At 49.6% G+C, this 14493-nt stretch overlaps 1 pseudogene; it reads right to left on the reverse strand.

Moving 5' to 3' along the window:
• Positions 1–9218: 9218 nt before the first annotated feature.
• Positions 9219–10198, reverse strand: LOC119279194 (annotated as a pseudogene).
• Positions 10199–14493: the final 4295 nt, after the last annotated feature.

Below are 14493 nucleotides of genomic sequence, written 5' to 3' on the forward strand. Positions count from 1 at the left end.
CAGTGGCTGCTATGGTCCTCTTATTATTGTTATTTTCCAAAATCACAGATTTTGTAGTACTATGTCCCTTCACTGAAAGCAAATCATGTTCATTGCTAAAAATAATCAGTGCTATATGGGAGGTATCGAGTCGAGCTTCTGTTGTTTCGATCGTCGGCGGTGCTTCATTGCTGCGTCGCTAGGATGCCCGAGGGAACAGAGGGCAGGCGAGGCGAAGATCTTCGACGATAGTTAGAAGCGGATGGAGCGCGCGGCGGCTGCGCACAAGGGAGTACTAGAGAATGGGAAAGATAAGGAAGAGCCCTCACGGCGCAATAGTAAGAATATTTTTTTTAGGGATCGCAGTGGTACGAAGATGACTTCGTGGGTCCTTCCATGTACCCTAACTACTTTGTTTGGGCCAAGCCCAAATAGTAAAAAATAAACTTCCCAACCAAACTACCAACTATCTGTAAAAATTACCAAACAAAAATGCCCAAAAAGTTAACAGAAAAATAGTTTAAAAATATTTCAAAAAAATATTCGTAATTTTTAAAAGCACTTTAAAATTCGCCCAATTACTACAAAAACCATTTTGAAATGTACAACAGAAATAGATAATTTAAAAAATTATAGAGTTTATATTTTAATGAAATATTAAGTTTTTTTAAAAGAAAATTCCATGCTTAACATTTATTGAAATTAAATATGAAAAATGGCGAAAAATGACCCATCAAGCAGGTTCTACTACTTTTATCACCCAGTGCAACGCACGGGCATTTGTACTAGTAATCTAATAAAAAAAGAAGCATGTCACAATTTGACAAGTATAGGCAAGTTGCCCCACGCCTTAGGCAAGCAGGACACCCACCACGATCAACTCAACCTTATCCTCGTTAGGTGACTAACATGATTTTGATTGTTTGATTAAAAGATGGTTTGACGAGTTAACTTACGTGGATGATGCGGGGGATCCCATGTCAGGAGGAAGCCATCGTTGAAGAGCTGCTTGTAGCTGCTCGCGTTCACCCCCGTTGACGAGGCCAGCACCGGCACCACGACGGCGCCGCAGCCCTCCAGAGTGTAATTGTTGTAGTTCCCGGTGCCGTCGTGGGGTACTCCCGCGCGGGCAAGCACCGCCCACTCGTTCACGCAGCTAACGTTCGTCGGCGCCAGCTCTCTGTTCCGACGTGCCGCCGCGGCTGCTCCGTTCTTCTCCGTGCAGTTGTACAGGATGAGGTTCAGGTTGACGGGGGCGATCTTGAACGGGCTGCGGTTCAGTTTGACTGAGGTGTTATAGAACACCGCACGGCACTTGTCGGCAGCGTTCAGCACGTCCAGCTTGCCCAGATCAATGGCATGGAAGCTGCGGTTCTCGTAAGAGATGTTGAGGATTTTGAATCCCCTGTTGAAGGGTATGGAGCTCCGTAGAGTTGGATCGCTGTTGTTGCCTTGTTGGTACAAGCGACATCGTAGCCCGGGTGGGGATCAGAACTGCATGATTTTCCAGTATCTTTGTCGGTGAGCCAGAAAGGATCCAAGATGCTGACGTTGCCGCACTTCATGGCCGAGCAGTCTACCCCCTGCCCGTCCTCGGCCTCCACGAGCATCCATGGCAGCCACCAAGCCCAGAGGACGGCGAGGACGAACCAGAAGCAGCCGGGAGACATCGGAGCACAAGATTGGGAGAGATTGTGGTGAAGAACAAAGGGTGGGTGGTAGCTGGGGATTCAGTGGTCATGGGCTATGGAAAGAAGATGGACTAGACGGAAGAAATGATACCGTGGTCGAGATGGAACCACATATATGGGGACGGCGAGAGAGCAGAGTAGTATTGGCGGAAACAGGGGCCAAGCGATCACCGTCCAGGAAGTTTCACAGTAATGACGCCATGGACTAGCAAGCCATGGCTTCTGAAATTTGCGTGTAACGACTTTGACGGAGTAAGCCATGACAATGACCCCGTGGACTAGTGATGTGACTTGGAACTAGAATGCTTAGCCTGATCATTTAAGTTCTGCCTGCTTTTGTGATCTTGTTTGCTGAGGAGTAGATTCTGATATTTGTGCAACCTTCGCACCTACAGATAACCAATGAAAAAAATAGCCCTTGAAAATATGCTATTAGCGTGCCATAGCACGCTATAGCATTGCTATTAGCGAGGCATTGTACATTAATTTATTTAGTGAGACAATCTTCTATATGCTATAGCGCGCTATTTTTTCCAGTGCAGATAACAGCCCTCTAACCTCCCCCGCAAAAAAAACAGCCCTCTAACCTTCTTTTTTGTAGGCATTACACCCTTTCGCATTTGAAAAATCATAACTTCTCAACCCACTTAGTAATAGCAAATCCTGTTGAATGGTCGTTAAAATTTTTTAAATGTGGATTTGTGATGGGGTCCAAGACTAAGTTGACGGTGTCTGTGGACTGTCTGATTTGGGGGCGAACATTGGGATCCATACTATACGGAAAAAAATGATGAGCTATGTTGGATGGTTTTTTTTGTCCCGCGGACATATGGGGGATATTCGGTGACTTGTGTTGGAGATCCCCTAATATGCCACAATGCCGCAAAAAAATATATGAGAGAAGATCTAACTTTCTTTTTCAAAAGGGCTTTTTTTGAAAAGAAGGATTACCCATGGTCTCTGTATCAATAGATGCATGCAACCATGTTACGAAAGGGGGTTATATGAATTTGGCTAGCATAGGCTATGATCGTCCGTCACCCACATTTGGGGAGGAAGTGCCTGCCCGGCTGCTAGCATGAATGCATGATTGATGACTTGGGTCAATCAGGGGGCAATCCAACCAAAGGCACTCCACGGCCTAGCTAAGGTACAAACTTGATTAAAAGATGATCTGTCGGGTGAACTTACGTGCATGGTGAGGAGGTTCAAGCCATGTCAAGAGGAAGCCATCCCCGATGAGCCGCTCATAGTCGCTCGCGTTAGCCCCCGTCGATGAGCCCATCACCGGCGTGACCACGGCATGGCAGCCATCTAAAGCATAGCCGCCGTAGTTCCCGGTCGCGTCATAAGGTACTCCCGCGCGAACAAGCACCTCCCATTCGTTGCCACACCTCGCCGTCGTCTGCGCCAGCCCTCGTTCACTACGTGCCACGGCCGCCGCCGCAGCCACCTCCGTGCAGTTGTAGAAGATGAGGTTCACGTTGGCGGCGTCGATGCTAAACGAGGGCCGCAGTTTGACGGAGCTGTTCCCGATGGGCACATGGCAGCTGTTGGCGGCTTGCAACACGTGCAGTTTGCCCACATCAATGACATGCAGGCTGCTGTCCTCGTATGAGATATTGAGGACTGCAAAGCCGTCGCTGAACGGCATGGCGCTCCGTAAAACCGGAGAAGCAAATCCGGTGAAGTTGCTGTCGCAGACGGCCACGAAGTCCGGGGAACCACATGATCTGCCGATCCCCTCGTGGGCGAGCCAGAACGGGTCGGACACGGTGAGGTTGCCGCATCTCTTGGCCGAGCCAGTGCAGCCTTCTCCTTGTCGGGTGAGGAGTAGATTCCGATAACAGTTTGCTGAGGAGTAGATTCCGATAACAGTTTTGCTAAGCCTCAGTCAATTAAGACTTCGTTATGTCTTAGTCGATAATATCTTCCTTTGATTTTGCATGGAGATTCGTATAAAAAATCATTTTCAGTTTTTTTCTTCTTCTTCTTACATACTAGTATATCATTTGACTAAGATTTGGTTAAGTCTCAGTCGACTAAGACCTAGCCACACCCATATAATTGTGCAACGTTCACATGTGGCAGATAACAGCCCTCTAACCTTATTTTTTTAGGCATTACATTCTTTTTTTGCATTTGAAAATCAAAACTTCTCAACCAGCTTAGAAATAGCAAATACCATAGAATGGTTACTTTAAAAAAAAGTGGATTTGTGATGGGGTCCAGTACTAAGTTGGCGGTGCCCATGGATTGTCCGGCCTCCCCTAGAGCTCCTTCTGTTTGGGGGTCGAACAAGGGGATCCATGTGGTCCGGAAAAATTGATTAGCCGTGTTGGATAATAAAAATGTCTGGTGGACATATGAGGGACATTTGGTGACTTGCGTTAGAGATGCCCTAATATGCCACAATGCCACAACAAATATATGCGAGGAAATCTAACTTTCTTCTCGAAAAGGAGTTAAATCAGTTTGGCTAGTATAGGCTATGGTCGTCTATCACCCCGCAACTTTTAGCCGGCTGTGGACCATTAGGGACGATCAACTTCAGCATTATCCTCTGTTAGTGACTACAAGCATGAATGCATGACTGATGCCTTGGGTGAATAAGGGGAAAATCCAAGCAGGGGCACTCCATGGCCTAGCTAAGCTATGGACTTGATTAAAAGATGATCTGTCGGGTGAACTTACGTGCACGGTGAGGAGGTTCATGCCATGTCAAGAGGAAGCCATCGCTAATGAGCCGCTCATAGTCGCTCGCGTTCGCCCCCGTCGATGAGCCCATCATCGGCGTGACCACAGCGTCGCAGCCCTCCAAAGCATAGCCGCCGTAGTTCCCGGTCGCATCGTAAGGCCTCCAAAACAAGCACCTCCCACTCGTTCCCACACCTCGCCGTCGTCCGTGCCAGCCCTCGATCGCTACGTGCCACGGCCGCCGCCGCAGCCTTCTCCGTGCAGTTGTAGAAGATGAGGTTCAGGTTGGCGGCGTCGATCCTGAACGAGGGCCGCAGTTTGACGGAGCTGTTCCAGATGGGCACATGGCAGCTGTTGGCGACTTGCAACACGTGCAGCTTGCCCACATCAATGACATGCAGGCTGCGGTCCTCGTAAGAGATATTGAGGATTGCAAAGCCGTCGCTGAAGGGCATAGCGCTCGGTAAAACCGGAGATGTAAATCCGGTGAAGTTGCTGTCGCAAACGGCCACGAAGTCCGGGGAACCACATGATCTGCCGATCCCCTCGTCGGCGAGCCAAAACGGGTCGGAGATGGTGAGGTTGCTGCATCTCTTGGCCGACCCAGTGCAGCCTTCTCCTTGTTCGTCAGCCGCCGCGGCCATCAGCACCAGTGGTAGCCACAAGGCCCGGAAGGACCAGCAGCTTGCGGATCATCTGAGCAGAAGATTTGGGAAGATGGACAAAGGGCTACGGCGACTTTTGGGGTGTACTACGTGGTGGAAGGAGGGAAGATATATGGAGGCGCCGAGCGCGCCGAGTACTAGCGGCCGGACCATTTGACTGGAAAGCTGGGGCAAGCGAATCATACTAGCTACACGAAGTTTCCCAACTGAAGCCATGGACTGGTAAGCAGTGACTGCCGAAATTTCCGTGTGACTACTTTTTTTTTCCTTTTGCGGGGCCGTGTAACGACTTTTTTTGACGGATTAAGCCATGACCATGACCGGCATGAGCCCGTGATGTGACTGAGACCAGGATACTTAGATTGACCATTTAGGTTCGGGTTACTTTGCTCTCTTTCTAAGGAGTAGCTAGATTATGATCTTTGTACAACTTTCACAATTGGCAGGCAATAGTATCCAATACTAAAAAAATAAAAAAACTCGAACCTTCGGTTGCACATTTTTACACCTACTAGGCATTACACCTTTTTTTTTTTCCTGTAACATTAGCATTTGAAAAGCAAGTTCTCGACGAATTTAGAAATAGCATGCCCATAGAATGGATAGCTTTTCTATTCAAACGAATTACGACAGATTTTGTAGGATTTTTTTTGCCAAGGAGATTTTGTAGGATTTTAGTCTTTAGAATTCTTTCTGCATAACATGTTTGAGTCTGCAGATTGGTTTTGTTCAACAACAAAAAAAATGCCAATCGCCAAAGAGGTCCAAATCCAAAGCTAAATTCTCCTTGAGTCAACCTTTTAATCTTTCCGTTTGAAAAGAGGTTAAACCATTTCCAGACTTTGTATCAATTGATCCATCATAATAAAGAACCAAAGATTTGTCTGATGTTTACTTAACATTTTTTATCACTTATCCAATTGTTTCGTTGTAGTAAACAATATTGTTTGTCATACATTGTTTATGTGGATACGTTCCAAGAGCCCCCAAAACATAAAGGACTTTGGCGACGCACAGCCAAGGCTTGAAACCCGGGTCACGGACTACCCATGTTGCACTATTGCCTTGTAGGCTTGAAATACATGGAAATCCTAATTTCGCTTCTAGCGGGAGTGGCCTGCTAGAATAGAGGATACACTCGGGCACTCAATTGACGGGTTGTTATATCATATTTAATTCTTTTGTGTTTTTTTGTAATTATTTTCCTTTTCATCCATTGTTTCCTTTAGTTTTTTGTTATCTAATATGATTTATGTGGGTTTTTTACTTATCCTTTTTGTTTCTCTGCAAATCACTACCGCCTTATTTTCTGAACTCTAGTTATATACTTTATTTAACTTTTACTTTCCTTTTGGGGTAAGTAAATGGCATTTTTTTGTAATGTACATGCACTTTTCTTTTTGAAGACATAACCACATGGTTTCAAATACATGAATATTTTTTTATGAAATACATAAACATCTCTTTTGAGGTACATGAATATTTTTTCTATTGTCATGACCATTATTTTTAAAAATCTATTAATACTTTTAAATTTGCACAAGAAATAGCTTTACGTACGATACAATTTTTTTATGCGGACAAAAACTTTTTCTTGAGATATTAACTTGAAATTCTATATACCAACCACTAAATAACTACTCCCTCCGTCCCATAATGTAAGATGTTTTTTGACACTACAAAAACGTGTTACATTATGTGACGGAGGGAGTAGAGTTCATCGCAAACGTCCCGGATAGCCTCCGACCTTTGATGGTGTCTGGATATGTATCTCCTACGGAGTAGGTTTCCTACTCTAGATCTCAAAAATAAATAAATAGCTAGAGTTCATGATTAGCAACGACAACTCAAAAGTTGACACTAACGGCAACCAAAAGCACTGTCATTGGGTCAAAAAATGCCCCCAAAAATTGAATACCTATAAGGCGGAATTTCAAAAATTGCCACTGGTCTGTCAGTGGATCAGTAAACAGGTTCATGATTCCTATCTGGCCATACTGTGTTGCTAAAAAAAATGGCCGTAATGCAGGCTTGGGTAGTTCAGAGTTCATCCGCTCAAAAAAAGAACAGAAATTCAGAGTTCGGACTAGGCAAAAGTTCAGAGTATCGTGTACTGGCAGAGTTGAGATGCTAGAGTTCAGACCAGATTCGATCTTCGCCCTAGAGGCCACTTGCTGTTCTATACCACACCCTACTTCAACTTGGTAATGCACTTCTAATGATGCACATGGCTACGTCCTTACTGAGAGCACTAGTTTACATGCTTGCCACAACCGAAGTTTGTGGGACGTCATACGTACGAGTACGCAATAGGCACTGATCGTAGCTAGTACTACAAACCTGAATGAAGGATGTTTTTTTTTTGAGGATCGAATGAAAGATGATTTGACAGGTGAACTTACGTGTACGTGCAGGCGTATGAAGAGGAGCAGGTGCAGGGAGAGGGAGAGGTTGCCGTGGATCCCATGTCAAGAGGAAGCCATCGCTCATGAGCTGCTTGTAGTTGCTCATGTTGGCCTCGCCCGACGAGCCCGTCACCGGCACGACGGCAGCTTCACAGCCCTTCAAAGCGTAGCCGCCGTAGTTCCCGGTCGCGTCATAAGGTACTCCCGTGCGGACAAGCATGTTGCTCTCGTTCCGGCATCTCACTGTGGTCTTCACCAGGTCCCTGTCCCGACGTGCCACAGTCGCCGCTGCGGCTGCGCCCTCCTCCGTGCATTTGTACAAGATGAGGCTCAGGCCGGCGGGGTTGATCCTAAACGGTTGGGCCAGTTTGACGGAGGTGTTCAACATCGTTCCATGGCAGCTGTTGGAGGCTTGCAGTAATTCCTGAGCGCCTTGATCAACGACCCGCAAACTGTTTTCCTTGTAAGAGATGTCGATGATTGCAAAGCCGGGGCTCTTGGGTATAGAGCTCCGTAGACCTGGATAGTTGTTGTCATGGCAAGCGACCTCGAAGTCCTGGGGGCCACACGATCTTTGCGCCTCACTGTTAGAGAGCCAGAATGGGTCGGAGATGTTGAAGTTGCCGCACGTCTTGGGCGAGCTCGAGCAGCTTTCCCCTTGCTGCTCCTCGGCCACGGCGAGCATCGCTCGCAGCCACCAAACCGAGATGAAGACTAATAACAACGAGCAGCTCCGAGGCATCGGAGAATAAGATTTGGAAATGCCGCAGCGAATGGAAGAGGTGGCTGGGTCGGTGATCTTGGGGATGAGAGAGAATAAGCACGAGCCATAACATATAAAGGGAAGCCGGCAAGCGAGCGGGCCGGGTATTATTGACCGGAACATTTGACTGGAAATTTGGACCAAGCGGTCATCTTCCACGAATTACTAGTAAGCAATGACTTGTAAAGTTTTCCGGGGTAAACCACTTTGACGGTAAATTGACGACTGGTCAGGAGAAAAGGTAACCAAAACAAGCTTGTCAGCACGTGTCAATTTGACTGGTATAGGGGCTATATATGGTCAAGTCGCCTACTCCACATCTTGGGCATGCAAGCAGGAAGGAGCTAACGTCCGCCACACGACAAAGTTCAGGCCTATCCATTGTTACTATTGATCGATTACTTTTGTTCGATCTTAGAAAAATCCAAGCAAATTTGGAACAACCGGAGCTACACTTCTTTTTCTTGTAAAATACATAAACATCTCTTTTGACATGCATGAAATCTTTTTATTTTCATGACCATTTTTTAATATCTATTAATAATTTGGCACTAGTAAAATTTAGATTTACTTATGATATAAAAATATCTATACACAAATGTTTAAAAAAAATCGTGACATATTAAAATGGTTTTGGATATACTGTACCATTCAAAAGAATTCCAACAATATTTAAAAAAATAAGAAGCATCTATGTATTATTGGGCTGCGCAAGTAGCTGGTCTGTTAACGATGACCAAGGGCAAGGTCAAAGATTACCCCAGAAGAATGAATACAGGCACATTAGGCCGAACTTCAAAAAGGTGTATTTGCCACCGGGAAGCTAATGGACCAGTGAACAAGCCCATGATGCCAATTTCGGCCGTAGTGTAGACCTCAGAGGTTCGTCCATAGGCTATGATTAGGCAGAAAGAAGCTCAGAGTTCAGATTAAGCAGATCGAGCTAGGAAGTTCAGAGTTTAGACCAGAATCGATCTTTGCAATAGAAGCCACTTGTTGTTCTATACCGCACCCTAGTTCAACTTCTTAACGAGCTTCTAATGATGCACACGGCTACGTACCTAGCGAGAGCTCCGGTTTATTTGCTTGACACAACCGAAGTTTGTCGATGGTCAAAGCACAACAATGTTGCCCCACTCTGTTCCCACTGAGAGAGTACTCTGCCTAGTGCCTTGGAAGCGAGAATGCATGAACATCCAAACAAACGCACCGCGGGTCCTAGCTACGTAAACTAATATAAGTAGTGATCTAAACAATCTTATATTAGTTTACGAAAGGAGTAGTAAGGAACCAGATGAAAAGATGATTTGATTTGCGGGTGAACTTACGTGGAGAAGGGAGCTCCCATGTCAAGAGGAAGCCATCGCTGATGAGCCGCTCGTAGTCGCTCGCGTTCGCCTCGCGCGACGATCCCATCACCGGCACGGTGATGGCATCGCAGCCCTCCAAGGCGTAGCCGCCGTAGTTCCCCGTCTCATCGAAATGCACTCCCGCGCGAGCAAACATGTTGCTCGTGTTCCGGCATCTCACCTCCGCCAGCTCCCTGTCCTGATGCGCCGGCGGCTTTGTGCAGTTGTAGAAGATGAGATTCAGATTGGCGTGGCTGACCTTAAACGGCCGTGCCAGTTTGACGGTGGTGTTCCATCCCGGGAAGTGGCAGCTGCTGTCGGAGACGTTGAAATCTTCTTCTTTATGTGCATCAACGACACGTAAATTGTGTTCCTTGTACAAGATGTCCAGGATTTCAAAGCCACTGAATCCAGAGCTCCTGAGAATTGGAACACTGTCTTCCCAGCAATCGACCACAAAATCGAAGGAACCACACGACCCTCCGGCTGCCTTGTCAGCGAGCCAGAATGGATCGGAAACTGTGAGGTTGCCGCACCTCTTGGCCGAGCAGCCTTCCCCTTGCTGCCCCTCCTCAGCCCAAGCCAGCATCAGTGGCAGCCAACATACTATCGAGACGAACACCAGGAACCAGCAGCTAGTAGCAGCCATTGGAAAAGAGAGACTTGGCCGTGGCGAGGTGGGGGAGACGTATGCGACTATGAGAGGATACCGTGGTCGAAGCTCGAAGAATGATATATGTGGAAGGGCGAGTGAGCGGAGTACCTACTATGGTCGGAACATTTGACCGGAAAATCGGGGCAAAGCTATCATCGTCCCTGTCACCTTTGGACTCGTAAGGCGGTTGCTTTTGAATTTCTAACCCCATTGACGGGTAAGTCATCAACGTGACCTCCGTGGCTCCAAGTGCCCGTGATGTGACAGCAAACATGATGCTTTAGGCTGGTTCTTGTACCGGCTACTCCGCGCTCTTGTCGGTTATCCAGCATCTAGATTTTAATCTTTGGACTAAATTCAGATTTGGCAGGTTACAATATTATTGAGGTTGCGCATTTTAGAATCTGGGTGCAAATTTCTTTCTTCTCAGGGGACAAGTCCATTCCACGGGTCTCCCAGTCCTCGTTTTCATAGGCAGGCTCAGGCTCCACATTACGGAGCGGGAGGACATGGGGTCCTCTTTCGCGGCAACTTTGGCTTGAGTAGCTAAACGAGGTCCGGCCGTTTCTCTTGACGGTGAGTCTTGTTTCTTGTCGGTAGTCTAGGTTGCTTTGTGGTAGGGTGTGGACGCTCATGCATCCTTATTCTTGTATTTTTCTTGATCTGCTTTATAAGAGGATCTCCTCATCATCATTTATCGCTTTGGTTGTGTTTTTTTATATATAAAGAGGGGTAGAAGCCCTTCTTGGTAACTTCAACCTAGAGTTCACATTAATTTATTTTGCAGTCTTAGCTTTTGTAATGTGTGGTTTGGTTGAGTTAGAAATAACAAAATCCTTCAAGGACTTAGGAGCATAAAATATAGTGTCTTTCATGGCTTAATCTTGTTTATTCAAACGGATTTTTAATTTGAGAATAAACGGGGCGAAAATTTGTATTAAAAGCATGAAATTCGACAATTAAACTTTTTCTATAACTTTGCGCTATCTCCGGGGAACAAGTCTATTGACTTATCATCGTGGGCTAAAACACCATAATTCAGCCAAAATGGGCTAACATACCGTAATGTAAAAATAATACTCCCACCGTCCTATAATGAGTAGATTGGATGTTATAAGGTACTATATTATGAGACGGAATACAAGATTCCATGGAGAGAAAAGAAGTGCTAAATTGAGAAGCAAGCTTACCAGTCTGCCATGTGAGGAGGAATCCACCACTGATAAGCTGCTCGTAGTTGCTCGCATTCGCCATGCCATGAACACCCAGCACCGGCACGACCGTGGCTTCACAGCCATCCATATGGTATCCGGCATACTCGTCGGTAGCATCGTAATGCCCTCCTGCGCGGATAAACGCGTTCCTCTTGTTGCCGCATCTTATCGGCACCATCGCCCTGTCTCGACGTGCCACCGCCGCCGCCTCCGCCTTCGTGCAATTGTACAGGACGAGCTTCAGGTTGACAGGCTCGACCCTAAACAGGCGGCCCAGTTGGTCGGAGGCGTTCCAGCTCGGAACATGCCAGCTGTTGGTGTTGTTGTGCAAGTGATTCCGCTTGTATAGATCGAGGACGCGCAAGCTCCGTTCCTTGTAGGAGATGCGGGTTATTTCAAAACTGTCGTCCCCAAAGCTCCGAAGAACTGGAGTGCGGTTGCTACGGCAAGTGACCGCAAAATCCAAGGGGCCACATGATCTCCCCGTCTTGTCGTCAACGAGCCAGAATGGATGGGAGATGGTGTGGTTGCCGCACCTCTTGGCCGAGCAGCTATCGCCCTTCTGGTCCGCCGCCGCCATGATCATCAGTGGCAGCCACCAGACGTAGGCTAAGAGCATCTCCAGCCGTTGGCCCCCAGGAGGGTCCAAAAATCGCCCTCTGGGGCGCACCGGCGCTAACCCGCGTGTTCGGGGTGTGATGACCCCCAGTCGCGGCGCCCACGTTTTTTTGAAAAAGTTGAATACGACGCAAACACGACTCAAATTTAACGCAAACATCGGCGAGTTTGTTCAAATTTAAACATATTTAAAAAAGAAAAGAAAAAACTACTAGGGACCGCCCCTCGCCGTCTCCATCGCCGCTCCTCGCCGTCTGCCTCGCCGCTCCCCGCCGCCGGCCGTCCACCCTTGCAGTTCTACATACCGAGGAGGCCGTAGAACCGCGTGTAGTCGCCGTCGGCGGCGGCGGCGGCGACGCCGCCGCCGCCCCTGCTGCATCCCTCCCCCGGTTGGCGCGGCGGGTTGGACGGTCCGGGGGCGTCCTCGTCGTCGTCCCTGTCGAGGATCACAACGCCGTGCTCGTCCTCGCGCCCACACTTGCGGGCTTCTATCTCCTCCAGGGCCCGGCGCTGCCGGACCATCTCGTCGCGAAGGTAGTCGTCCCGCGCCCTCTGCAGGGCGTCCTCGTCGGAGAAGCCGCGCCGGGCTATCTCCTCGTACTCCGCGGGGAGGCCGGGCTCCGGCTTGGGCTCGACGAGGACGAAGCGGCCGGAGGGGGGGGGGTGGAGTCGCCGATGCCGACGCCGGAGCTGCGGGTGCGCGCGCTGACATGCGTATCCTGGGGCTCCGGCTTGACGGGGCGGAGACAGGGAGAGCCCGACGACCGGCCGGACGAGGAGGAGGACGCCCCGGGCCGCTCCATACGCCTCGGCGTCCAGGAGCTCTCACGGCGGCATGAGAAGGACGGGGGAGCGGGGTACTCGAGGCGCGGCGTGTTGCCGCCCTTGATGTACTCGAGGGCGGCCTCCAACGTAAGGCCGGGCACGCCCCACCACCGGCGCCGGCCCTCGGAGTTGAGCCTGCCGGAGGGCACGACGCCGTTCGTTGCCTCGAGCTGCTCGGCGTGGCGGCGGCAGAAGTAGGGCTCCCATAGCGGACTGTCGGGGGTGTACCGCGGGCCTTCCCTCGCCGCCCGCGGCAGGGACGCGCGGATACGTGCGATCTCCGCACGCCGCGCCACCCCGGTGGGTGGTGGTGGCACCGGCACGCCGCCGGCGCCGATCCTCCACGCCCCGGGCACCCGCATATCCGGCGGGGCCGGGTACTCGGCCTCGAAAAGGAGGCGAGCCTCGTCCTCGTGAAGATGGCGGCGTCCGAAGCCATTCGCCGCCGCGCCGTCGCCTGGGAAGCGCTCGGCCATTCTTCTGAACTGAAGACGACGAGAGGAGGAAGGGGGAGAAATTGGCGCGTCGGCGGTGAAGTATCTGTGCGTGTCTCCGGCGCGCTGGTGGCCGGCTTATATAGGCGGAGGCACCGCGTGGTAGGCTTGGCCGGCGCGTTACGCGTGGTGAGAGGCGTGGCGGGCGAGGGGACGCGCGTCGCCCGGCCTTCACTGCGCCGCCCGTGAGGCATCAATGGAGGCTGACCGGCGCGGCAGCGCGCGCAGCTTTGGCATTGATTCGCCGCGGGAAACGAGGCGATGAGGACGACGAAGCGGCGAGAATAGAGTCGAGTCGTTGTCAAAGTGGGCCCGCGGCTCTTCGCGCCAAAAAAGATTCGCCCGGTGCCCCCGAGCGCCCCCTAGCGCGCCGGGTTCGGATTGGGTCCGCCGGCGCCAATTTCGGCCCGAGCCGGCGAAAACTGGGCCCTTGAGGACGCAGCTGGGCCGATTTTTTGGCGCCGACAGCCGAAAAATCGCTTAGAAGACCTTGTTGGGGGCGCGACTGGAGATGCTCTAAGAACCAGCAACGCCGAGGAGGCATCGGACAATAAGATTTGGAAAGGCTCCAGTGACCAACTGAATCGTTGATCATGGTTTTTGGGGGCTGGGGACTGCTGTGAGGTGTGAATGATATATGTAGACGAGCGAACAGCCGTGCTATGGCGGGCATGTTTGACAGGGAAATAGAGGCAAGTACTCCCTCTGTTCGGAATTACTTATCTTAAAAATGGATATATCTAAAACTAAAATACGTGTAGATACATCCATTTGTGCGACAAGTAATTCTGAACGAAGAGAGTACCTATCATCGCCCACAAATTCCCCCGAATGACCACTTGCACTTGGACGGGTAAGCCATGACGTATGAATTTGTAACCCATTGACGGGTGAGCCAGCCATGCATGACCACCGTGTGCCCCCGATGTGACAGGGATCATGATGCTTAATCAGATTCTTTCGGTTCCGGCTACCCTGTGCTCTTGTCGTGTATCTAGCGGGACTCTTGTCTCAGCACAACACTCACACTTGTACTGGGCTGGGCATTCTACAGATTGCGTGCAGAAATCCAGTTCAACCGATTTAGTTTGCGGTATTACTTTTTGTTGCGTGCAATTTGGCTGAGCGAGTTAGAAAT

This window comes from Triticum dicoccoides, chromosome 3B (genome assembly GCF_002162155.2).
Source record: "Triticum dicoccoides isolate Atlit2015 ecotype Zavitan chromosome 3B, WEW_v2.0, whole genome shotgun sequence".
In the NCBI taxonomy this organism is placed as follows: Eukaryota; Viridiplantae; Streptophyta; class Magnoliopsida; order Poales; family Poaceae; genus Triticum; species Triticum dicoccoides.